At 38.5% G+C, this 27,897-nt stretch overlaps 1 protein-coding gene across 1 annotated transcript in view; it reads left to right on the top strand.

Annotated features, from left to right (window-relative positions):
* The window catches only part of LOC135084795 (uncharacterized), a 142,120-nt gene that overhangs the window by 14,761 nt on the left and 99,462 nt on the right, over positions 1 to 27,897 (top strand). The window contains exon 2 of the mRNA XM_063979532.1: positions 25,539 to 25,680. The gene's annotated coding sequence lies outside the window, so the exon portion shown is untranslated. The remainder of the gene's footprint in view (positions 1 to 25,538; positions 25,681 to 27,897) is intronic.

Below are 27,897 nucleotides of genomic sequence, written 5' to 3'. Positions count from 1 at the left end.
TCTCGCTAGCTTCTTTCGAAGGTTTGTGAAGGGGTTCGCTTTGATTGCAAGACCCCTGACAAACCTTCTAAAGAAGGACGTTCCGTGGCGATGGAGTGATGCTGAGGCTGGTGCTTTTGAGGAAATCAAAAGGTTACTGGTTGCAAGACCACTTCTCGCAATTTACGACCCTACCGCGGACACACAACTGCATACGGACGCCAGTAAATTTGGGGTTGCTGGTATCTTACTCCAGAGAAAAGATTCCGAACCATGGAGGCCAGTGGCATATTTTAGCCGCCAGACCTCGGTTGACGAAATGAAATTACATTCCTTCGAACTGGAGACACTCGCGGTCGTCAGTTCTCTGAATAAATTTCGTACGTACCTCATTGGAATCAAATTCACCATAGTCACAGATTGCAATGCTCTACGCTCCACCTTTACCAAAAGAGACCTTGTCCCAAGAATCTCCCGTTGGTGGATACAATTCTTAGAGTACAATTGTGACATAGAATATCGTCCTGGAGAAAGGATGTCTCACGTGGACGCCCTCAGCCGTGGACCTATCACACCGTCTTCTGCAGATCAGATTCATACACTTGACATCTTATCTGTTGGGACGGAGGACTGGATTACCACGGTACAATCGTCTGATGATGAAATTAGACGAATTAGGGACGTTTTAGTGGATCCCGAAACGGCCAAAATTGCAGATACCTATAAAGAGTATACAATTAAAAATGGACGTGTATTTAAAATCCTAGGGGATGGCGAATTGAGATGGGTTGTACCGAGAGGAGTACGTTGGCAATTATTAAGGGCTAATCATGACGAAGTCGGTCATTTCGGCTTCGAAAAGACTTTGGAAAGGATACGATCCCATTTCTGGTTCCCAAAGATGAGAAAGTTTATCAAGAAATATGTGGCAGCGTGCCTTGAGTGTGCCCACCATAAACTACCATCTGGGAGGAAAGAAGGGATGCTACACCCAATCCCCAAGGTCGACGTACCTTTCCATACCTTACACGCCGACCATCTCGGGCCGTTTCCGCGTACCAAGCGAGGTTCCATGTACATACTTGTGATTGTCGACGCCTTCACTAAATACGTGAGCGTAACCGCAGTACGTAGCACGAAATCTAAAGAGAGCATAAAAGCCTTTAAAACTTTGTTTAGCTATTTTGGACCCCCTTCACGACTTATAACAGACCGTGGAACAAGTTTTACTAGTAAACAATTCAAGTCCTATGTACAGTCGATCGGCATTAAACATATTTTAAACTCTGTCGCGACGCCGAGGGCAAACGGGCAGGTCGAACGGTACAACCGTACGATCCTAGCCTCCCTGGGTTCTATGGTGCACGGTAAGCCAAATAGTACTTGGGACGAATTGTTACCAGAAATACAGTTAGGGTTAAATACAACGGTCCACAGCGTAACTAAAAAGACACCGACTGAACTTTTATTTGGTAGAAAGGTACCAAATCCAGCCCAGGGGTTACTTAATACCGTAATTGATGACATAGATCAAGACAAAGGGGAAAATCTGGAGGTGATTCGATCAGAGGCTAGCGAACTTATACAGGAGAATCAGGACGCAAATAAGGCTAGGTTCGATAAAAGTAGGAAAAAGGCCACCGAGTATAAAGAGGGTGATCTTATTAGGATTACTAGGGCTATAGTGACAGGTCCAGGTCAATCCAAAAAACTGGAGTCAAAGTGTCAGGGACCCTACAGAATTAAAAAAGTATTACCGAACGATAGGTTCCTTGTGGAGGACACCCCTTTAACCAGGAAGGGTGCAAAGTATGAATCGGTAGTTGCGATCGACAAAATATTTCCGTGGCTAAGTTTTAGTGCCCCTGCTTGTTCTTCAAGTGAAGATAACAATAGTGATAATGATAGTGTAAATTAATGACATTATTTTAACAGAGAAAATAATAATAGAGTTGAATTATTATCTAGTGATATAATATATTTATGATACTATGATTATTATGCGACTTAGTGATACTTAATTTTGTTTGATGAGTTTTCTTTGCGAAGGATAGTGAATTACGATGATTAGTGAGGGGTGACTCAAATTTGGCATGATTGGCGTATGAACTCGCCGCCTTTGAATTGTTTGAGTCATCGCAGTCGTAGTAACGTGCTGATGGTGAAGGAAGTAACCACACGCTACACGACTATAGAATAGTTTGAGTGAGGATGTTCCATGTCGGGCATGATTGGCGTATGAACTCGCCGCCCAGGAGTGACTTGGAACATTGCGGCCGATATGGTGCGTGATGAATGGCGAAGGAAGTAGCCCTCGCACCATTTGGTCATAATTAAGACTCATTGAGATTGTTGTTTTGAAATTATCGACAGTCGAGGTAAAAGTGATAAGTTCTAAATCATATTTATCAGTGATTATTGAATAATGTAACTTTAATACTAACAAATATCATAAAAGAGAACACTGGCTCGTGTACAGCCACACATTTAAAACGTCTTGATATCATAATATTAATATAATTTGGCATTATGAGTTTGGACTGTTTCTTGCGTAATATTACTTTGCCATAATGCCCATAACATAATACTTAAATTACGATGGTAAATAAGTCTCTAAAATGACATTTATGTAAATCTATAATTCAGTTAATTACCTGATTAAGTTGACTACTTAGTGAATTTATAATTATGATAATTTTAGCATTTCTTTACGTTATTTATGAATTAAAACCACGATTTGAGAGTAATCTATGCATTGTATCGTTATATAATAGAGCGAACGCAGGGACCCGTTCGTGGAGGATGGCCGATTGTAACAGATAGTATATCGTTTAGTATTATCGAGTGCTCCTTTAACGTTATTTTCTTAGTTTATTATTTATTTCGTTATTCGATACGTTATTCGTTATTTTAACGGTTGTCCGAAAATGTCACTTTGACTTGACAGCCAAGCGCTCACTTCAGACTGTTGCACTCGGCCCGCCGCCATTCTCGAACGAGCCGTCCTGCTGTGAACACTAAGGTTAGTGATGATAATTTGTTATTTGATTTATTTATCGTGAGTGTTGTAATAAATATAATTGTTTGACTATAATTTGTCGTTTGAATTGACTACCTTCTGAGATGGAATCTTACAATATATTATGATAAAACTGGAAAGTGTGACGTTTACTAAAAAAAGTTAATAAAAAACCTGAACCAAAAAGTTAGTCTCTTAGTTACAAACAGTCAAAGTCAAAGTATAATAAAAATAAAAACACTAAAATTGTAATTCAATTTAAAAAATAATCGGAATTCAATTTTGATAAAAAGACCTACTTTTTGAAATTGTAAAAAAGTTGAATTATGAATGTTGTTTTGCCTTTGAAAAAATAACACCCCAATTTTTTACGAAATTAAAAATATTGTGAAGATCTACAAAAAGTATCAAGTTTATTTTGATGCTCTGTCTTTAATTTAAATCTAGGTTACATCACAATATCAGCAAGACTGCACATTCAACACCTCATCACTACAAAATTTTGTTGCAAATCCGCACTTATCACAAACAAAATAAGGTGCATATCATTAGGTTGATGTGCCGCCCCTAATACGGCATCGAGTGCAACTTTCCAACCTAAGGTGATAAATGCAGTTTCTAAACTTATGCAGATCTGGGCCGCGCATTGTGGTAATGGAGTCACAGTTACTCATAGTGCTCACTGTTGATCATTTACATCGTAAGGTTGGGCCTCGAAAACAGCGAGAATATTTGTATTTTCTGAAGTGAGGAATCTACTTTGTGGGACGAGTCCTCTATAATAGCGGATGACAATGCAAATATTATGAAAAATATTTTTAAAGGACAGTCTGAATTAATGATAAAACTGGAGAAAGGCTGCACCAATTCGGCTTTTTTTCAAATGCTCACCAGGCCCACTGCCACATGGCATTGCTTCATTTTCTGTATGTCCATTATGTGCTTTGGTTTTCTGCAGAATGACTTGTTCTGAATTTTAACTCTACGAGATAGAGAATGAGATCTGTAGAAACTAGAGTAGAGACCTTTCCAAAATTCGCCGAGTGACGTGGGCCAGCTTTACTCTCTTGTTAATGTTCCTTAGATCATCATTGGCAGCACGCACTGATCAAATACTTTGCTTCAGGCACTATTACTGGACTAATCCAACCTCTCTTTCCCACCACTGCAATCCTGGGTAGCCAGGATCTACAGTTTGGCCTCCAATAAATCTAACCAGAAATTGGAGAAGTCCCGGGGATAGCTAACTGTCTTAGATTCTGCAACGAATTTGATCAGAAAGATATACATTGTAGGCACTGTGGTTGGTCTTGAGGCACGCGATGGAGGACTGTTGTGGACGCCCTCTGAGACCCCATCTAGGGGACATAGGACTGTGGTAGGGTAGTGTTGATGAGATATGATGAAGATACATAAACATAGCCTTAAAAAAGGTGTTGCCAGTAATCTAGACCTGCTAATAACAGCTTACTTTTTCTTTTCCATAATCGCTTCACTCAACGCCTGACCTTCCGCGCCATATAAGCCCCATGTAATTTACCGTCTATGTATTTAGTTTATTATATTCTATAAATGTGAAACAAGCCGTTTAAAATAATTACGGTAGTGTCATTTTCAGTTCATGTTTAAACATGAGCTCTGTTGGTGAAAACTGCAGACATTAACGCATTCTTCGTCGGTTGGACAATAAACAAACATAGGAAATTGAGTTTTATTCAATTGTAGGGTTGTCACTTAAAAGTGAACAGATTTTAATTGCTTTAATTTATATTTTCGATTGACACTGTGTTAGGTTATGTAATGTGATGTGACGCACCTTAACTGCTACAAAAGTTAAATTTTGAGTGAGTAAAAATGGCGTAATAAACCTTTGTCGGCATCTACTTTAACTACCTTCTTCAGGAATCACTCCAGCTATTGGTGAAAATGAACACATTATCGTGAACAAACAGATGAAACGGAAAAAAATGTAATTTATAGAGTTCGCTTTGTGTTAAAAAACTAAATAAAAGAATAGCCATTTTCTCATTTCTGACTTTGAAGTGTTTCGAATGGCAACCCTACTCAATTCGTATAGGCACAAAAAACATTCGTAGGCATTTTATAAGCCGCGTAAACGTTATTATAATATCGGCAGACTGACCTCCGCAAGGTGGCGCCCAAGGTCGATCAGGTACAAAGACAGATGTGGCATCTTATGTCGTTGTATTAGATGTTATTTTGCAACGAAATTGTACAGTCTGATGTGCTGTAAAAGGCTTTGTCTATTCTATGCTAATCTAAGTATACTAGTTTTGGATCTATCTAAAAAATTCGTCTAAGTCTGAATTACCGGACGCGCGAATGCTCTAATAAGTAAAGGACTATTAGGTACCCACTTCACGTTCCCACCACTGCAACTCCTGTGTAGCCAGGATCTACAGCTTGGCCGCCTATAACCCAACCAGTTAAGGTAAAGTTTGTCCCGGGGAAAGTTATACTGTCATTGGACCCGCAAAGAAATTAATCAGAAGAATATAGGAGTTCTAAGTTAAGGTCCCTCTATTAAGCAGATTACGTATAGTCTACTCGTATACTATGTTCTTTCTGATTTCCAAGATTACTAATAACGCATTTTTATTCTATCTAACTAATAGATTAAAGGATCAACCAAGGAGTTTTACATGCTTTTTCAAAGAGAAGAGTGAAGTGTAAAGCTTAGACCCTTTCGCAAAGAGTAGGAGACTCTTTGCGAAAGGGCTAAATTAAAGCCTATTATAAAGACTTACTGGGACCAAGGGCCATTCGGGCAGATTATGAGCCAAAAGCGGGCCGCAAAAAATAATAACAACTGAATAAAGGTTCCGGTTTATATATCTATACTTCTATCTATACTAATATTATAAACTAGCTTTTGCCCGCGGCTTCACACGCGTGACATTTAGTTTGTCACAGATCGTCATAAATTATAGCCTAATTATGTTAATCTGGGTTATGAACAATAATACTGTAAAGTTTCATCAAAATCCGTTCAGTAGTTTTTTCGTGAAAGAGTAACAAACATCCAGACATCCAAACTTTCGCATTTATAATATTAGTAGGATGCGAAAGTAACTCTGTCTGTCTGTCTGTCTTGCTTTTACGCCTAAACCACTGAACCGATTTTGATGAAATTTGGCAGTTTTTATCCCGGAAACAGGGACGCGCGCGATTAACTTTTTCTGTGACACACAAAATTCCAAGCGTCCGAAGCCGCGGGCGGAAAGCTAGTTTCGCTATATTTATTTTGTCGCTGGGGGGCCGCATGTGACCCACAGGCCTTTGTTTGTCCATCCATTGCATTAGATACAGCAGATTACCTTCTTGCACATTTTTCTCGGAACCATAAAAACTGGACTTGGTTTAAACCACGTCTCAATGTAGATGTTGACTCCGTTGTAATTACGCTCGTATTGTTCGGGCATTTCCGATGACTGGCGGTACGGAGAACTCAATCGATGCTGTAAATACTTTATTGTGGTCGAGGGGCTGAGGTGCTTGCGACTCTTGCGAGTGACGACTTGCAAGCATTGTGTATTAAGCACATCTTGAAATAGAGAAACACGCGTCTCAACGCGACATGAGTGACATATGACTACTTTAGTACTCCTCAAAGCTGGACATTTCTGCTGTGTTGCTACAGTTAACTGAAATGGAACGCGAAAAAATATTATAATGGTGTTTCCTGTAATAAATAAGAGGAATTTATTCCGCCATTTCTTCCCAGCACCAGACCAGACTGATATGTGGTTCCGAAGAAGTGGCAGAACAAGTGTTTGGAACGTTTGTGTGGCAAGAAAGACTAAGGGCCGATTTTTCAATCGTCGTATTCTTCAATTAAAAAATATCTGACGATTGAAAAATCAACCCTTAATCATGAAAACCATAATGCCTAGGCTAAGCCGTATTCGTGACAGTTTTAATCGAAATAGCTTTACGGTAGACATACAAAGATCGAGCGAAGCGATTTTGGAATGAAAACTGTCTCGTAATCAGGTTTCTTTGTTCTTGGAAGGGAGTATCTATTTCTTGCTTGACTTGAATAAATGTAAGCCTGTACTTACGAACTGTAAAGTAAAATAATGAAACGTTAGTAGATTAGTAAATCGAGCCCTTAGGGTCATCATCATGACGTAATGAATCGAATCCTTGTTCATTATCCAAAAAAAATGCATTCGTGCAATGTGCAATTTAGACTCGTTGGACTCGTGTAAGCCCTGGTTCAGAAAGCTGAACCTATTAACTCTGCCATGCCTATACATTTATGAATTGGGATTATTTGTAAAAAAATATTCCTATTTTTTCACGACATAATAGTCATAATAACCTATATAGTAGAAGACATCCTAACAGGCTTAAATTTCCGGCTATAAAGTCTACCCTTTACAGTAAAAACTGTTTTATAATGGCCATTAAAGTTTTTAATAAAATTCCAGACTATCACTGACTTGCATGTAAACCAATTTAAAAAATGTCTTTATGAATGGTTAGTTGATAAATGTTTTTATACTGTCAAAGAATTTCTGAGTGATTGATTTGTGTAGGTACCTATAATGACTTCAATTTTTTAATTAATTTATTATTGTTATTAATATGTAGATTCTAATTTTGTAAAATTTGCATGCCTACCCTGGACAAAACATGTTGGACTTGACATTTTCTATCGACCATTTTGTTACCATGTTTCTGAGCAAATAAATGATTTATTTATTTATTTATTTAATTATGTGAGTTGGACTCTATTCGGATTTCGGATCACAAGCGAACCTTGCATGCACCTACATACAAATTGAAAAACCATTATGTGTACTAATTGTTCCCAGTTAGGTGCAGCTTTAATTGATATTCCATAGGTCATTGGCCTCTGATTATTATATTATGATTATCTGCCTCTTAAACTCATGGCGGCTCATTAATTCTTAAACCAAAACTATTAATTACTGGCCATTACACGATCATCCGACTTTTGTGACGGATCATTAACTGACAAAGGCTGAAGCCCATCTAATTACCAGGAAAACAACGGATAATAGGTCTGGGAGATACCATTCCCGATATAAAACATATTTATTGTTGCTAAGTACCAGTTATAACTTCGAACTCCTATTTTATTCTGATTAATTTCGTTGCTGGTCCAATGACAGTGACTTTCCTCCGGGACAAACTTGACCTTAATTGGTTGGGTTTTTGTTGGCAGTCAAGCTGTATGTAGATCCTGGCTACACAGGAGTTGCAGCGGCGAAAACGAGAGATGAGGATAGTCCCGTTTAAGTACCAGTTTGTGGAATACACTCATTAACTACTTGCATATTTGCCGCCAGTAGGCTATTTTAACTTTTCCCACTCGGAAACAAATTGATAAACCTAGGTAACTCATGATCTTTTCAATTTCGAAAATTGGTCACCAAATTACCAGCCTACTAAATACATTCTGTATACATACATTCTGCTTCCAATCGGCCAATCTGGAAATCATCGAGAGATACATTTGTTCCAGCAGTGGACGTCATTTGGGTAACCCGTTGATAATGATAACGCATCCAGGAATGCTGATATAAGAACTGAGAGACATAGCTAGTCGACATATTAAATCAACAAAACAAACTACTTGGCCTAAATAAGCAAGAAAATACAATAACACTCAAACGAAGTGCGTAATTACCAAAGAATAAGATCGAAAATATCTAGTTGAAGCAAACATAGGTAATTGGGCATAATTCCACGATTACCTTGTTTTGATCGCTCATCAAATGTGTTTTCATCGGCAATCATTTACTTATTTACTACGGAGTATTCCGAGGAACCGGGTCGTTAAACTACGCCGATCACTTGTCTATGACTGTACTAGTTTATGCCCGCGTCTTCGCCTGAGGATTTTGGGCTTTTTCGGATATTATTTATCGGTGAGATCTATTCTATTTGTAGTCAGTTCATCACCACTCATCGCAGCATTTTAATATGTATCAAAAAACATATTAAAATGCTGCGACATATTAACATGTTCTCCTCGTATTTTTCCGAAAAGACAGAAGTAGGGTAGAACTAATGTTCTGACGGTAGAACTTATTCAAACTGTAAAGAAATCTCAACTTTGTTTTTTTGGCGAGGTATAGAAAGATCAAAGCTTCGAACGACTTATGAAAGGTCGCTGGCAGAAGCTGGGGTAATATGGCGCGTATTGAGGCAGGCCTAGGTCCTATAAACTGATTATCGGCAGATAATGATGATGTTCTTAAATAACTTTTATTGGATCTACTTAATATTGTATCACCATCATCAGGTCATTTAATCTCCACTGCCGGAACACGACCCTCTTATACCAAAAGCAAATGGAGGATTTGACTAAAACTACTCACGCTGCTGGCCTGACGCGTTATAGGGAAGCCAATCTGTATACCTACAAATATTGTTTGCCAGATTATCTGTCCCCTAAACTACGATTCAGTGGAATCTGATCGGGACACCGAAGTACGCGCCGAGTGTAGATATTGATTAGTTGCAGCGGTGCACAGCGCTGATTGGTATTTGTATTGCATTTTTGGACTCCATTAAGCCTGTCTATCGATAGAAGCCGGCTAATAGAGTTTACAGGTTTTTAATACATGAATCAATACAAGAAGCAGTCTCGCATAAAAATGTTTAGATACTTCACATAATAGAAGCGAAGACGCTCTCATACAACGTTAATTAAAGATGTGACTTTAAGCCTTTTTCTTTTTCTGGGATTGGGAGATAATTTGTCGTAGTGTCAGAATTTATTGCACGAAATCATCAACTAGGAACGAGCACGAAAAAGTGATATTTTCATGTTATGGTGGAGATCGAACCTGCGAACCGCGACCTCTGGCATAGTCCGATACTCCAGTACGCGAATCAGTCGTCGTAAATTATTATTACATTGATTTTATTCGCCCTTTTTTTTCTGGGAAAAAGTGCATTGAATTGCATAGGCCTGCGGGAACAGGGTAGGATGTGGGGCTCACCAAGTCAGAAGGACAAAGGAAGATAACTACAAACTCTAGATAAGCAAGGGTTCAGTTTAACACCGTGTGACTGACCAATTTTGACCATGCTGGTAATGATCCGTGATCGATCCTCGCCCCAACTTGGCGTGGTCACCTGGCCCCGTGCCAGCATCCGCAAATTGATTCAACTATCTCAGAGTTTTCTGTTGTCGCCATTTTTCAGGTGATAATCTAGTGACGGAGTTAAGACAACATTAATTAAAGGCTTTTGTTTGAATACTGATGGTGCAGAACTCCTCCAATGCTATAAACAACTTGAAGAATCGAACTGCCTAAGGCGGGAATCGAACCCATGACCTTTCGCTTGCCGGGCGACTGCTCTTCCATCTGAGCTACTCAGACATTGGATGAAACCGTACAAATTTTCAAGTGTAATACGCTGTTACGGCCACCTTTATTTCATCAATATGGGGGTAGTACTACCCTTCCTGTTCTTCTGATTAATTTCGTTGCGGGTCCAATGACAGTTTAACTTTTCCCCAGGACAAATTTGACCTTCACTGGTTATTTTTATTGGCGGTCAAGCTGCACATCCTGGCTATACAGGAGTTGCAGCATTGGGAACGAGAGGTGTAAATAGTCCTGTGAACATATACTCTTTTGGCCGTTTTCACCATCAATCTCTAATTTTTAAGTGACACCACACACATTTTTAAGGGCTCACATAAAAAATAGGGATTGATGGTGAAAACGGGCATATGTCTGCCTAATTTAGGACTTCCTTCCTCTACTTCAGTTGGAATCAAGTTTCAAACTTCGTTAAGTCCTAAATCCTCAAATTCCAAACAATAACATCTTTCAATACTCCTCTAGTATTACCGAAACGAGTTTCTGTGTTGGCAACGCCCGAGCATCGAAGCGCATGCAATATATCACACATATCTGCATAATATTCTTTAGCGTATCGGGAAGGCAGGGAGTCACGTGGGAAAAGGCTGAAATGTTGCCAGTTTTAGTTTTTCTTAATGCTTGATCGTAAATAATGGTACAGTTTACTGTTTTACCTATTCAGGAAAGCCATGAAGTATCAATACTCAATCGGTTATTCCACTCTGTCGGTAATCGGAATCACCAAGTCAGACCTTCCCAACCCTTCTGGCTAGCGTGGAGAGTGTAGGTCAAATCTTACATTTGCCACTGGTAAATGATTAGGGTTGCCAGGTGTCCGGCTTTTTACGGTCTTGCCGGCTTTTGTTAGGTTTTTGGCTGCCGCGCCAGGCGAAAGTCGAACCACAGAATAATATGAAGCGCACGCATCAGGACGCTAGGCAACCGATGATGATAGTACTCACTCGTGAGCTATGACACTAATTGCACCCCCGTCACATGTCCGGCTTTTAGGATAAAATGTCCGGCCAAATGAAGCACAGAGGCGTCCGGCTTTTGTGTTTTTGGAACCTGGCAACCCTAGGTGTGATTGCAGTCAGATATTGATGTGCTGCAAAAAAAATCGATGCAATGTTCTTTTTATATTCATCTAAGATCTTAGTAATAAAGAGGCAGAATGATTTATTTTCTACGCTTACCATTAAGCGAATAGCCATTGCACCAAGGTAATTACTAATGTGATTAGTCAGTTATTAACTTATTTACATATACAGTAGTCGGCAGACGTGACCTTAGTTAAATATGCGTTATTATAGTTAATAGCAAGATTTCCGACATTAACAAATTGTTAACTATTAACCTTGATGAGATTAACATGTCGGTTCTTCTGTTTCTTTGATTGTGGGCAGTTTATTTTACACTAGCTGACCCGGCGAACTTCGGACCGCCTATGTTTTCAGAAATAATGCGTTGCAGACTGCAGTTGGTGAATTTTTTTTTCAAATTGGTCCAATAGTTTCAGAGCCTATTCAATACAAACAGATATCTTTCCTTTATAAATATGTAATATATGTATTAGTAGATTTAGTTTCTTTGTTGGACAATGACTGTAGGCCCAAGTAATTGTAATATCCAAATTCCAATAGTATGCAATCTTTATTATCGTTTTATCAATATCCGTACAGCTTTTTAATTTCATAACTGATTATTATGTACTTTCCAGTGCGATATTTGGTGAATGTAGTGTGTAAAAGTTGCTAGTTGCTACTTTCATTTAGGTTTATGTAAATGCTTAAATAAGTCCTACTACATCTTACTGCAGTGGAAAAATTTAATACAAGTATGTTTTCATAGTTGAGAAAAGAACGTGGGAAAGGGCGTCGATCCATCCAAAGACAAATGTTACTCTTTTGACTGCGTTTGACCCTTTTACACACTCTTTCTCAAACATCCTCAAAAATGTATATTAACATAGCTATTTCGCAAAAAGACAGTTTCTAAACGACACTCAAGACAAGAAATGAGGTCATACCCCGCCCTCCAGTCATATCCACATAAGCCACATATTCTTCAGAGTACTGAGGCACTGAGGTGTCGAGGAGGCAGCGTCACTCATTATGCCCTGAGATAGTGCTCAGAGCCCTATTTTGAAAGGTGTACAGTCTGCACACGGCTTTTTGTGACGAAATGGCACCTAGTTATAGTCAGCGACAAATAGTTACTGACAACCCAACAGCCAAAAAGTTACTGCAAAGTTACAAACCACTGATTTAAAACTAGCTTTTCGCCCGTGGTGAGTTTGTTTGTTTCAAAAACCGGGATAAAAACTATCCTATGTATTTTCCCGGGAGTTAAAGTGTCTCTGTCTTTCATCAAAATCTGTTCAGGGGTTTAGGCGTGAAAGCGACACAGACAGAGTTACTTTACGCATTTAATATTAGTATAGATTATTCAACACTGTTTTAGGAGAGTCTAATTACACCACAAGCTTCTGATTCCGTTCCTAAGGTTAGGAATTTGATCGACTGGAATTAAATTCTGTTTTGTCTGCGAATTTGGCTGAACTGTTTCTCAGCTTTGTTCTGTAGCCCTTAACAGGGTTACACAGCTTTTCTGAATCAAGTTTCTCAGGAATCCACCGCAAATGCTAATTCCTCAAACATTCGAGCGCGTAGGAACAGGCTCCTTGCAAAAAGAGCCGATTTCAATCATTCCTACTGATCGTTGTGCGCAAGCGATGATTTTTTGTCGCGATGCCGCACCAATCGGTCCCGTTCTAACGCGTCGGGTTAGAAAGAGAGCACGCCCGACTGCAAGTCCGAAGGACATTGACTGCGTTTTGCCATTTTTTCACCAGCTTTTGTACCAGCCGTATGTTCTTTCTCCGTTGCGTTAAGGGTGAATATCCTATGGCAAGTGCATGGGGATATGCAAAGTTGGTCTTTTGTATAATTCCTGACACCTGGGTGGAAGTATGGGTGTGGGCGTATTATTATTTAATTTCATGGGATTCGCTTAGCAGTAGCTTAGTATAGGAAAGCTAGAGCTCCCTTCACAGTCAAATGAAACAGAGAAAGGCATAGAGCTATTTCTTCCTAACTTTATGTTTCGTTTGTAATGGATAATATTTGTAATTGTTAGGAAATAGGAAAAGTAATTAAATTCTGTGATATGAGGCTATCCTCGATATTCCCTTCCATTTCATTTTTATGTTTGCATCTTGTTGAATTCTTTTGTAGTCATAAAGAACTGATAATCTATACTTATAATAAATCTGTAGAGAGGTCAATTCTGTACATGAAATATATTTTCAAAATAACTATCAGGGGGTGATTAGTAGAGATGAAACGGATAGTTGTTTGGCCGGATACCGGATACCGGATATCCGGCGAGCTGCTAGGCCGGATAGCCGGATATCCGGCGGCCGGATAGTTGTCCCATTGTCATGTTGCATGTCGTAACGAGTTTAGCGCTGCACAGGTGCTTCGAACGCGATCAGTAGGTCTAGTAGACTAGACAAGTCACACTTTTCGAAAATCGAATTCGTTCGAATAGAATGTCTGCCACTCGTCTAAGGGGCAGATCAGTTCGGGCGATTTCGGTTGCCATCGTGAGTATGTGATTGAATAGCGAAAATTCAATAAGTTTACTTGCTGCGTAATCTAAATGAACTGCATTATACAGGGCGACTTTGACATCGTTGGCATTCTTTTTAAAATAATTCCCCAAATATGAGTCATATCAAATGAATTAAAATTTCAATATTTGAAATCTTGTACAGACGACAGCACATCAATCTTTATATTGTGGCATGTAATTTCAATGTATTTAGTGTTATTTTGCAACAAAATGTATAGGATCATGTGCTGTTGACTGTACAATAGTTTTAAACTCTTTTTAAGGGCACCATGTATCATGAGTAGTCTTATATTAAAAGGATGCCAACGATTTCAAAGTCACCCTGTATGTCATCAGACCATCAGTCAAAAAAAAGATCGCCTATTTTATTTGACAATATTTCGACATTAAAATATAAAATATTTACTATTTATGTATTCGTCATTAGAGTGAATAGCCCAGAAAAGAAATTAGTTTTTTGAAAGGCCTTAATATGGCTTTTTTGTAACTTTTTGGACTTTACTTAAAAACCGTCATTATTATAAGCCATTTTATTGATATTTGACTCAAAGATTAATGTGTTTCATTTTATTATAGGAAATTTTCGTAATTTTTTTAATATCCGGTATCCGGCCGGATAGTGAGCTACTATCCGGTATCCGGCCGGATAGTAAATTTAGGCCGGATATCCGGCCTACCGGATAGTTGCCGGATATCCGTTTCATCTCTAGTGATTAGTGATCGATACTGAAGCCAAAAATGCAATCAGTAAAATTTTTGTCTGTCTGTCTGTCTGTCTGTCTGTCTGTCTGTCTGTCTGTCTGTCTGTCTGTCTGTATGTTCCTTATAGAAACAAAAACTACTCGACGGATTTTAACGAAACTTGGTACAATTATTCTTCATACTCCTGGGCAGGTTATAGGATACTTAGGAATTCCCACGGGACCGGGAATTAGCGGGAAAATCTTTTTGTATGAAAAATCTAAACTGCTTAAGTTAGACGCTTGAAATTTGGCATGCAGGTACCTTAGTAAACTTAAAGCTTAGTTACAACAGGATATTGCAAAATTCCCACGGGAACGGGAGTTAGCGGGAAAAAACATTTGTATGAAAAAATCTAAACCGCGTAAGATAGACGCTTGAAATTTGGCATGCAGGTACCTTAGTAAACTTAAAGCTTAGTTACAACAGGATATTGCAAAATTCCCACGGGAACGGGAGTTAGCGGGAAAAAACATTTGTATGAAAAAATCTTAACCGTGTAAGATAGATGAAGGGGGTAAAACGGGATCCACGCGTACGAAGTCGCGGGCGGCCGCTAGTCCTATAATAAAACGTTTCAGTTACTTAACTATGATGATACGCCATTCAATTTACACACCTATTTAATTAATGTTTTAAATATTTTTTGTATGGTTCCAAATTTTTAACGACTATCAAACGCTTTGGACATGTTTGTGCTTAAATTCTAACTTAAAACACTTAAAAATATTTTATCGAGCGTCGACTCTACTCAACTCAAAAGAGAGTGTTCAAAAAAATAGTTTGCGCCATTGAATGTTACATTAGAAACCGTATTATTAGAATAATGTACCACCGTCCCATCTGTTGTTTCCCATGACCAACCCCATGGGGTGATAGGGGAACAATCTGTCTTTAATGCTCTCGTAATAGAGTAGCTTTTAGCTTGGCAATTATGCAGTAATCAATCAACGGGCTTGTGTATGATGGATGCAGGAGTTTAAACGAATTATTAATACACTAGCTTAAATCGTGGATTTGTTCGTCAAATTAAAGCTTAAACAGTGGTTTGTATTTGTATTGGTTTCAAAAGTTATTTTCTGCTTGTTGGTTCCTTGAAAGTCTTGAAACCTTACAATTTATCCTCAATAAATGGAGTCTTTGTTTTATTTAATAGATTTCTGTATTCCCTTGTAATAAAATTGAATCATTTGATTTATCCAATAGTAGTTTTATTTGAGCATTTAAAGTCTATTGCACTTTACTCTAGTTTGAGATATAATGGATTATGGCAATTGTGTGATTTATCCAAATGTAGAGCATATTTTTTGATCTTGTAGTCCATTGAACCTTTATCTAGTCATCAAATCTTAGTTTTACAAGAATTTTGAGTAATTTAATTAAAGATTTACATTATGTTTATGAAAGAGTTTGCTTTAAAACTATGAGGTTGGCGTCCGCAGTTCAGCCGAGCAATATCAAAAGCGATGTAAGTGAAAAGCCATCGTCCAAGCGGTGTCGAAAATCGGAACTAAACCGGCCATACAACCCGCATAGATAGTGGCGCCACCGCAACCTGTAAGACGTAGAAAGAGCTATACGAAATCACCCAGGGCGTTTCCAGTACTAATCCGCACACAAGTAAATATACCACCGGCGACTAGCCAAGAAGTGACACCTGTCTCCCTCACACGCACCGCGATGACCCGCGCCAGAAAGGGACAGAGGCCAAGGGCCGGAATCAATACCATATGACAGACTGTTTTATTTCGTTGGGGACATCTTTTAGTTTGTGCTCGTGGAAACAAACATCTATAACGAGGTCTCTTTGTTCCCGATCTCAAATGGCAGGCTTTTAAGCGCTTATGTGGCTCTTATAGAGCGTTATAATGGTTGTATAACGGTGTTATAAGTTGGATTAGTTTTAAGGCACTTCTGAAAAGTAGCAGCCAATTGACAAAGCAACGGGACTTGGAAGCATTACAATTCAAATCCGCATATTTTGCACAAATTGTGTCGCTTTAGAATTTAGGTATTGTTTTCAAAAGACACGTCTCTGATATTAGAAAATAAAATGAGAACACTTGTACAAACAAATAAATTCCTAAACGAAAGACTATTTTAGGATAATACTGCTAAAAGACAATGGATTCTTACATAACTTTGAATCTACTTGGCTTGAAAGTCCTAAAACAAAGGATAGTGTTTATAGATAAACAATCTCAGTTGCCTTTTGAATAGTCAATACAATAAACAAAACAATATAATGAAAAATGTACCGACAGCAAAAAAAACTGTGGATTTAAGTGATACTTTTTCAAACAGTATGGCATGGGAAATTGAAAGAACACTGTTGCTGACTGTACAAAGTGTACTAACAAAGCCAAGGTCTAAAAAAGCTGTGAAATTATTTTTTTATTTTCATCTTACAAGTTTACGTTTTATCCACTGGCCAATGATTTTTTTTTGTGTTTACTACAACAAGACAAGTCACTTAAATATAAACGCGGGAAATTCATTGAAAAACTGACTTAGGTAGGTATGACAAGTTTAATCAAAATCCTTTCTGTAGTTTTTAAACTTACATCCATCCAGTATGTCTAACATAATGGTCAGATGATGGCCTTTTAGAATCCTCACAAACTCATCCTACTAATATTATAAATGCGAAAGTTGAAAGGAATCAAAAGAAAGGATGTCTGGATGTTTGTTACTCTTTCACGCAAAAACTCCGGAACGCGAACGGATTATGTCAAAACTTTACAGTATTATTGTTTGTAGCCCAGATTAACATATAGGCTATAATTTATGCCGATCTGTGACACTAAATTTCACGCGGGTGAAGCCGCGGGCAAAAGCTAGTTTCTAATATTACTAGTAGAATAGGTTAGTATACTCGTATATTATTCACCGCCAGTAAATCAGTATTTGGGATAATTTGCCAACTACCGTCACGTCACCCCATCCACGGGGGTGACGCGTCACCCCCGCGTTTACAGATCAATATAAATACAAGCGTGGGCTAGTCTGTCATTTTATTATTACCCATAGCTTGATAGTTGTGGGAGAGCCGTCTGAATATAGTACTATTATTTATTCTGTGATATAGTATAGTAGTGACAAAAACGTATACTCTACAAACCCCGTCTTTAAATTAAGATTTTTGATTTAGTGTGCTAGGTAATTGAAAGAAAGAAAGAAAGAAAGAAAGAAAGAAAAATATTTATTTGGTATTAAAAATAGAATGATACAAATTGACATAAAGTAAAAATAATAAAATTGTTGTACCGGATTGGTTTCGGCTCAGTATGAAACCATAATAAAGCACGTTACGGCCACTGGTATTCTGCAGAAACCATGAGAGGGGCACATGCAGCGTTGCCAGTTTTTTTTTTCGCCAAGTCGGGACTTAGGTACAGTCACGGAATGAAAAGGTTCGTCAGTTTTCAAATTGATTCCTTCAACGAATCGCGAGCACATATTACCTTTTGAAACTATGTTACAGAATAATCTCGAGTTAGAGAAAATAATCTTTAACTGTTCGTCAGTAAAGTTCAAAATTATTCAGATCAAAGTTGTTTGACGATTTATCTTGTCAAGAAGATTATTATGATTGATAAACTAAAACCTTCTTGTTGGTTCAACCTGCCATTATTATTTCTATTAAATAAAAAAAACTATTATCAATCAATCCTCTACTATAGTGGAGGAGGCTCATAGTCCAGCAGTGGACTGTAAAGGGCTGTTGATGATTATCAATTGGTCAATGTCATCATTGCATTGCACTGATGGGATAGAAAAATAAACAAGCAAAACCTTATTTGTTAGCAAACGTCATATTTATTTAAATGTTAGCAGCACTGTTTCTTGCACTGTTATGTTGGCAGGTTTGACTCTTACAGTACATAGTGCAAGCGAAAACCGACACTAAGGTGACGAACCTTTTCATTCTGCGACTGTACTTTTTGAGTGAAAATAGCGGGATTCTTCCGTCAGAAGCGGGACTAGGGTTTGTACCCGGGTAATCCCGGAACCGAAAGAACCGGGAAAACCCGGGTTTTTTCGACAGCTTAAAAACCGGGTTTTAAAAATTCAAAACCCGGTTCTTTCGGTACTTTCGGGTTTTGCATATTTATCTAAAAATCTGTTATAGGTATTAGGCATGAGTCGTAACAAGAACATTGCGAACGTATAGAGAACCCAAAGATATCAGATTAGCTACTAATAAAGATTACCTACTTATTGGTTTTGTATTTTGTTTTTTTTTTATGAGATAATGTAAATATTTTAAGCATTTTTCTTACACTTTTTTTAAATCACTGGCATATTTTTGTTTGCGCTTACGCTGCGACAGGTTATAAAGAAGATTGACGAGTATAACTTGCCACTATGCTTGGCGTTCGTAGACTATGAGAAGGTCTTCAATTCGTTCGGGTCTTGGGCAGTGCTTACAGTCTCTTCAGCGGTGCCGTATTGACTATCGGTATATCGAGGTGCTGAAGTGCTTGTACAAAAACGCCACCATGTCGGTCCGAGTACAGGAGCAGAGCACGAGGACGATTCCACTGCAGTGAGGCGTTAGGCAGGGAGATGTTATATCTCCTAAACTGTTCACCACTGCATTGGAAGACGCTTTCAAACTCCTTGAATGGAAAGGATTCGGCATAAACATTAATGGCGAGTACATCACTCACCTTCGGTTTGCCCACGATACTGATTGTGGTCATGGCAGAATCGTTGTAAGATCTTGGCACAATGCTCAAAGATAGGGAATGCAGAATCGGTTCTGGTTTGAGGAACCGGGTTTTTCGGGTCTGGCGGTCATAAGAACCGGGAGCCCCGGTTTTTTCGGTTCTTTCGGTTCCAAAAAAACAATATTTTGATTATGTTTTTTTATTGAAATAACACTTATTTGAATAGACTAGGAATAATCAACAAACATGATTTACAATATTTTTCTATTTTTACTAAATTCTACTCCCAAAAATAAAAAAAAAGTAAAATAATTAGTTTTCAATTGAGGTACCACAATCGAGTCTTTTTCATCCAACTTATCGATATATTTGACTATTTATATATTGACTGTCAGATGCAAAGCAAATAAAGGAGAAGGAGTGTTGCCAACTCTCACACAAAAATATCATCATCATCATCATCATTTCATTTTAAACCATAGGATAGGACGTCCACTGCTGAACATAAACCTCCCCCAATGCTTTCCATGTTGATCGATTGGTAGCGGCCTGCGTCCAGCGCTTCCCTGCTACCTTTATGATGTCGTCGGTCCACCTTGTGGGTGGACGTTCCACGCTGCGTTTTCCGGTACGCGGCCTCCATTCCAGGACCTTCCTGCCCCATCGGCCGTCAGTTCTGCGTCCGCGTCGGGTTATGTCCTCTGAATCCGCTGACATAGAAATGAGGAGATCCGTAAATGAACTAAAGTCGCTACTTTAGTTCATTTACGGATCTCCTCATTTCTGATTCGATCTCGTAAAGAAACACCGAGCATAGCCCTCTCCATAGCACGCTGTGCAACTTTGAGCTTCTGTATAAGGCCTATAGTGAGAGGCCACGTTTCCGAGCCATAAATCATCACTCCTTTCGTCCTCAGGCACTGAGGTATTTTGGATGAAAAGATGTTGCGTAGTTTCCCGAACGCTGCCTAGCCGAGTTGGATTCGACGATTGACTCCCTTTTCGAAATTGGACCTACCTAGCTGGATCGTCAACTATCTCGAGGATTGAGCTCCCAACCGAAACTGGGTAGGGCGCAACATGGACATTGGACATAAGCTTTGTTTTGTCCATATTCATCCTCAGGCCTACCTGTTAGGAAACTCGATTAAGGTCTTTGAGCATTGTGCCAAGATCTTACAACGATTCTGCCATGACCACAATCAGTATCGTGGGCAAACCGAAGGTGAGTGATGTACTCGCCATTAATGTTTATGCCGAATCCTTTCCATTCAAGGAGTTTGAAAGCGTCTTCCAATGCAGTGGTGAACAGTTTAGGAGATATAACATCTCCCTGCCTAACGCCTCACTGCAGTGGAATCGTCCTCGTGCTCTGCTCCTGTACTCGGACCGACATGGTGGCGTTTTTGTACAAGCACTTCAGCACCTCGATATACCGATAGTCAATACGGCACCGCTGAAGAGACTGTAAGCACTGCCCAAGACCCGAACGAATTGAAGACCTTCTCATAGTCTACGAACGCCAAGCATAGTGGCAAGTTATACTCGTCAATCTTCTTTATAACCTGTCGCAGCGTAAGCGCAAACAAAAATATGCCAGTGATTTAAAAAAAGTGTAAGAAAAATGCTTAAAATATTTACATTATCTCATAAAAAAAAAACAAAATACAAAACCAATAAGTAGGTAATCTTTATTAGTAGCTAATCTGATATCTTTGGGTTCTCTATACGTTCGCAATGTTCTTGTTACGACTCATGCCTAATACCTATAACAGATTTTTAGATAAATATGCAAAACCCGAAAGTACCGAAAGAACCGGGTTTTGAATTTTTAAAACCCGGTTTTTAAGCTGTCGAAAAAACCCGGGTTTTCCCGGTTCTTTCGGTTCCGGGATTACCCGGGTACAAACCCTACTCAAAGACCTTAATCGAGTTTCCTAACAGGTAGGCCTGAGGATGAATATGGACAAAACAAAGCTTATGTCCAATGTCCATGTTGCGCCCTACCCAGTTTCGGTTGGGAGCTCAATCCTCGAGATAGTTGACGATCCAGCTAGGTAGGTCCAATTTCGAAAAGGGAGTCAATCGTCGAATCCAACTCGGCTAGGCAGCGTTCGGGAAACTACGCAACATCTTTTCATCCAAAATACCTCAGTGCCTGAGGACGAAAGGAGTGATGATTTATGGCTCGGAAACGTGGCCTCTCACTATAGGCCTTATACAGAAGCTCAAAGTTGCACAGCGTGCTATGGAGAGGGCTATGCTCGGTGTTTCTTTACGAGATCGAATCAGAAATGAGGAGATCCGTAAATGAACTAAAGTAGCGACTTTAGTTCATTTACGGATCTCCTCATTTCTATGTCAGCGGATTCAGAGGACATAACCCGACGCGGACGCAGAACTGACGGCCGATGGGGCAGGAAGGTCCTGGAATGGAGGCCGCGTACCGGAAAACGCAGCGTGGAACGTCCACCCACAAGGTGGACCGACGACATCATAAAGGTAGCAGGGAAGCGCTGGACGCAGGCCGCTACCAATCGATCAACATGGAAAGCATTGGGGGAGGTTTATGTTCAGCAGTGGACGTCCTATCCTATGGTTTAAAATGAAATGATGATGATGATGATGATATTTTTGTGTGAGAGTTGGCAACACTCCTTCTCCTTTATTTGCTTTGCATCTGACAGTCAATATATAAATAGTCAAATATATCGATAAGTTGGATGAAAAAGACTCGATTGTGGTACCTCAATTGAAAACTAATTATTTTACTTTTTTTTTATTTTTGGGAGTAGAATTTAGTAAAAATAGAAAAATATTGTAAATCATGTTTGTTGATTATTCCTAGTCTATTCAAATAAGTGTTATTTCAATAAAAAAACATAATCAAAATATTGTTTTTTTGGAACCGAAAGAACCGAAAAAACCGGGGCTCCCGGTTCTTATGACCGCCAGACCCGAAAAACCCGGTTCCTCAAACCAGAACCGATTCTGCATTCCCTAAGCGGGACATACGTTTATGTGACAATAGATAGCAAAAGTAGCCATAGAAAATGTATTTTAACAAAAAATAATATTTTAAATCAATTAAATTAAATTTACTATCGTTAAATTCGTCTTTAGAATAAAAAAAGAAAAAAAGAGAAAAATCGAAATTAAAAAAGTTTTGTTCTTTAGAATAATTTATGGCGTTTCAAACAATAGTCTGGTGAAGTGAGTGTCTCTCTCCGAAAAGCGGGACCGAGCCTGTACCGCGCGGGACATTTAAGATAGCATTCGGATCAAGACGACCGCGACGCGAGACCGCGACTCGAGACCGCGACCGGCGACCGGTCGCAGGTCGCAGGGCGACAGCTACTTACGAATCTTCGCGACACGAGTCGTGCGACCCATACGAAACTCAGTATGTTTGCAGTTACTAAACTAAACGGTTGTATTCCATCCATCTGTAAACAATAAAAATAAGTACCTTTTCTAATAAAAATATGTATCATTTGAACTTACTTGTTTTATTTAATGCTTTTCCAATTTTTTCCCAAATATTGTCTCTCACAGTATTATCTTTATAAGCTTGAAGTCTCGTATCGAATACAGGTGCGTTTTTACTTACTAATTCTATTAAAATTTCGTCTTCGTGCGAAGAAAACACGGCCATTTTGCATCTGTCGCGCCACGGCACTGCCTTGTGAGCGACCGAGTCGCGCGACGCAAGTAGCCGGCAGGCCACGCCCACACGTCGCGCGACTCGGTCGCTTGCATCCGTCAGCACTTCCTATTAATTCATATAAAGCAGTGGGTCGCGGTCGCCGGTCGCGGTCTCGAGTCGCGGTCTCGCGTCGCGGTCGTCTTGATCCGAATGCTACCTTTAAATTTGATTTAAAAATCGGGACGTCCCGCCAAAATCGGGACGTCTGGCAACGCTGGGCACATGGCCCACAGTCTATTTAAGTATGATTTTAAACTTATTTTCGTGTCTGAATTGTCCTGAATTGATTTGAGACTACTCTATTGTTACTCTACGTTATAGGAATAAATGACTATGACTCAAACGAAAAATTAATAGCACGTTGAAGTTAAAAATCTCAATTCATAAACCGGGGGTTATTGGAGTCGTTATAATTTACCCATTTATCAAATTGGTCTGTGCTCCTGCAGTGGAGACTGAATGACCTGATGATTATGATGAATCTGAAAAATAATATGGGGTATGCTCTAGATCAGAAAACTGCTGAGTTATTAGTTAACACCAGACCCATGGATTTGATCTAACATAAGTTTTTCTAAGATTATGAAATAATCTTTTGTAAGTTTAAAAAGTTTTTCAAATTGTGTCAGTATCACAAACAGTATCAGATCAGGACTCTATTGTCACGTTTCTTATAAAAGATAACAAATACTTAATACTTATCTTGACGTGCCTTCGTCAGTTCAAGTACTATTATTGAAAATGAAGCGTCAACTCAATTAAAAATTATTAAACTTTTATCCCAAAGTAAAATTAAACTACCCTCTTACTATTCTAACTACTGCAACCTCAACTACATTAGCGCTAATAAAAACAACGTAAGCGCTAAAATCGCATAACTCCAACCCATAACCGACAGAGCGAGAGTCACTACAAACACCATAAGTGTGAAAGGGACAACAGAAAGGGGTGAGAAATGAGAGTGCCCTGCAGGGTCGTTCTATTGTCGGGAACAATGTCGGTGATTTGGTCAACTGTTATTGAATACGTTTCATTTGGACGTTATTAATTTTGTACGAAACCGTCAATGGGAGTTGTAAAATCGGAATTTGGATTTTTTATGAGAATTCAGCTCTAACCCGCGAAATCGCCAGCACGAATTTCGGTGTGTCTAACGCCCGTATTCATAAACGATGCTTGCTTAAGTGAAGCAGCAAATCGAGCGCACAGCGTTGAATACAGCTCTGTGATTGGTTTGTTTGTGAAATTGTCACCCTATGCGTTCACGCGCACTGTGAGACCTCATAGTAATGTTTGTGAATACGAGCGTAAGGGCTCTGTCCCACGGCACGCGGCATCCAGTAAGGCAGGACACTGAAAATCTATGCTTGATTGACGTAAGCAGCTTCTGGTTTTTTGTCTTATCTTCTAGAAATTCATAGAACTGTTTTAGATCACCGGCAAAAAAGAAGATTGCAAAGTAAACATGCAATCGATTGATCATTGAATTTTACATTTCAAATTATGGTAATATTCATGCACAGGAAATCGAATCCGTACCGTTTTCCTTTATCATGCGAACATTATAATGCAATCATGGCCGTCTCTTGATTTGTACTTCAGTAAGTACACAACTAACTATAAATTGAGGATTTTCCTCAATCCTCATTTTAATATCAATATGCGAAAGTTACTCTGTCTATCCGTTATATTACAACTCTAGGCTGTTTACACCATCTTACTTTAGCTTTGACAAACGTTAAGAATCTGTTAAACTCCATAAAAACACCGGTATTTGTTGCAGTTACGGTTAGGTGATGCAACTCAGCCTTACTATTGAACCAATTTCATTAAAATTTGGTGCCAATGGAGATAGTTATAACACCCTGGAATTAAGGGCATGGGATAGTTTTTATCCCGAATATCCCTACCAAATGAATGGTGGTTTATGGAGAATCAAACATATTTTCTCATGTACCTTTTGATAAAAATTATTAAGCTTTTGATAAAAAATTAAGTGTTTTAATTAAACACGCATGCGAGACAATTTTTGATAGAATTGAAGTTGCGGGCAAAAGTAAAGATTATTCAATGAAAATCCATATTTTTTGGCAAATTACGGCCAAAGTGTATTGTCGATGATACTGAATAAAATTTTTCTTTCTTTCTTTTTTTCACACCCAATCGTACTATAGGTAGAAACACATACAACACACACACTCACACTTTTTTTTGGTTGAGTTGAGCAGCTATTCTGGTTCTATAAAGTCCCAGTATCACTGCGACCGGCATCGATCTATTGTGATCGCCACTGTTTTTTTTTCCTTACAGTTCGCCTCCTAGTTCTGCATTCATTTGGTAGTGCAGTATCATTTGGGGAGCAACACATAATAATCAAAGATGAAAACTAATTAAACCCTCTTTTGTTCCAGGTACAAAATTGGAGGCGCTATGCGCTAGTGCAGTGAAGTGTGAGTGCAGTGACCAGTGAAGTGACATGAAGTGACACGATGCGTGACAGTGACCGAGTGGCGGCCCGGCTCGTGAGCTCCTGAATGATAGCTACGGATAACGGTAAGGATCTAGTTATTGGTTTATTTATCTAGTTATAGGTACATAGGTACATAATCATAGTCCGTCAATATAAATAAAGCTAACTTTTTTTTTGTGGGAACCATATTCCCACTGTCGTATAAAGGATTAAATTGCATGGTAACAGAAAATATACAGTGTGAGTCACGTTAAAGTGTACATATGAAAGTAGATGAAACTAGACCTATTTTTATTGACAAAAAAGAGGTCAAAAAATTTTTGAGATTTTTTTTTAATTTTTTATAGAATTTTTTTTCTTCGAATTACTTATTGTAAAGAAAACGTAATAACTTTTAAACTAGCGGTATATCCTGATAAAATAAAAACAGTAATAATGCTAAATAACAGGCAATACTAAAAAAATTCATAAAATACACAAAAAAGGCCAACAAATAATAAAAAATTATACTTTTTGAAAAAAATCTGCTTTTAAATTCGTGTTTTTTTGGTTATTTGATAAATTTCTCCAAAAAATGCCCCTATAACCGGTGGTTTTTATTACGTTGTATTATTTTCTGTCATATTACCTTCGTAAAACCAAAAATCGCATGTCTCTATCCCTATCACAACGTTTGCAATGATCGTTTGAACAAAGGCCTGTCACAACATTATTCTCCGCTACAGGTAGAGACAATTTGAATTTTAACTAAAATTCTTATTTTACTTCAAAATCTTTTGTTTTTATTTGAAATCTAACTTGTCTTTATCAAAGTTATAAATCTAGAGCCATTTTCAGTTTCGTTGTTAATGAAGCATTGAATGCCGTGCCCGGAGAGGCTTAGTTCAAACGATCATTGCAAACGTTGTGATAGGGATAGAGACATGCGATTTTTGGTTTTACGAAGGTAATACATACGATAGAAAATAATACAACGTAATAAAAACCACCGGTTATATATAGGGGCATTTTTTGGAGAAATTTATCAAATAACCAAAAAAACACGAATTTAAAAGCAGATTTTTTTCAAAAAGTATCATTTTTTATTATTTGTTCGCCTTTTTTGTGTATTTCATGTATTTTTTTAGTATTGCCTGTTATTTAGCATTATTACTGTTTTTATTTTATCAGGATATACCGCTTAGTTTAAAAGTTATTACGTTTTCTTTATAATAAGTAATTCGAAGAAAAAAAATTCTATAAAAAATTTAAAAAAAATCTCAAAATTTTTTTGACCTCTTTTTTGTCGATAAAAATAGGTCTAGTTTCATCTATTTTCATATGTACACTTTAACGTGACTCACACTGTATAAGGGCAAAATGAGTCCAATTTTTTATTGTTTTTGAACCTTAAGACTAGGGAATAAAGTTCGAAATATAGTGGGAACTATATTCCCACTAATAATTGCATGGTAAAGTACCTACTACTTACCACCTACCTAACGTAAAAGATACTGAGATAGATCGATCTCTATTTGAGACGATATTTATCAATTATCACAAAATCCCCCGGTTTCATACTTTATATCACACATTTAAAGCAGTTAGGCGGTTATCACACTGCGCCGCGCTCCGCCGCGGAGCGCGGGGCGACAGATTTAATCATTGTATGCAAGTACCTCAGTTTGTATAGAAAACACGCGCGGCACTTCACACTGGCAACGCGTCCGCGCGCGTGATTTTTTATATGAAAATCACGCGCTCCGCGGCGGAGCGCGGCGCAGTGTGATAACCGCCTTATGTAGTTTTTAAGTTAGATAATAACATCCATAGTAGAATATCCAATAAACTCGGGGTGTCTCTGGTGAGATGTGAGGAGTAATGGGAAGACATAGATCATAGAGGATATTACCGAGAAACCGATTTTGTTTTTGTCCCTAACATCTAACATAGAAATATATCACGTAGTCTTGGCGCTATTCTTCACTCTATTGGCGATGCTTTTCTCCTCATATTACATAGAATAAACTAGCTGTGCCCGCGACTTCGTACGCGCGAAAATGGTTTGAATAATATTTCCCGTTTTAGCGACATTTTTCTTTACTGCTCCGCCCCTATTGGTTGTAGGATGATGTTTATAGCCTAAAGCCTTCTTCGATAAATGGGCTATCCAACACAAAAATATTTTTTCAAATCGGACCTCGGTCTAGACAAGTGACACTTTTTCATCTAATCGAAAATCGAATCCGTTGTTTATATACAACAAAGGCTTTTCGACCATCTTTCGACATTACAACTGTCAATTTTTGCCATTTGTCTAA

Source organism: Ostrinia nubilalis, chromosome 27 (genome assembly GCF_963855985.1).
Source record: "Ostrinia nubilalis chromosome 27, ilOstNubi1.1, whole genome shotgun sequence".
NCBI classification, from domain to species: Eukaryota; Metazoa; Arthropoda; class Insecta; order Lepidoptera; family Crambidae; genus Ostrinia; species Ostrinia nubilalis.
This window is presented reverse-complemented; position numbering and strand designations above follow the sequence as displayed.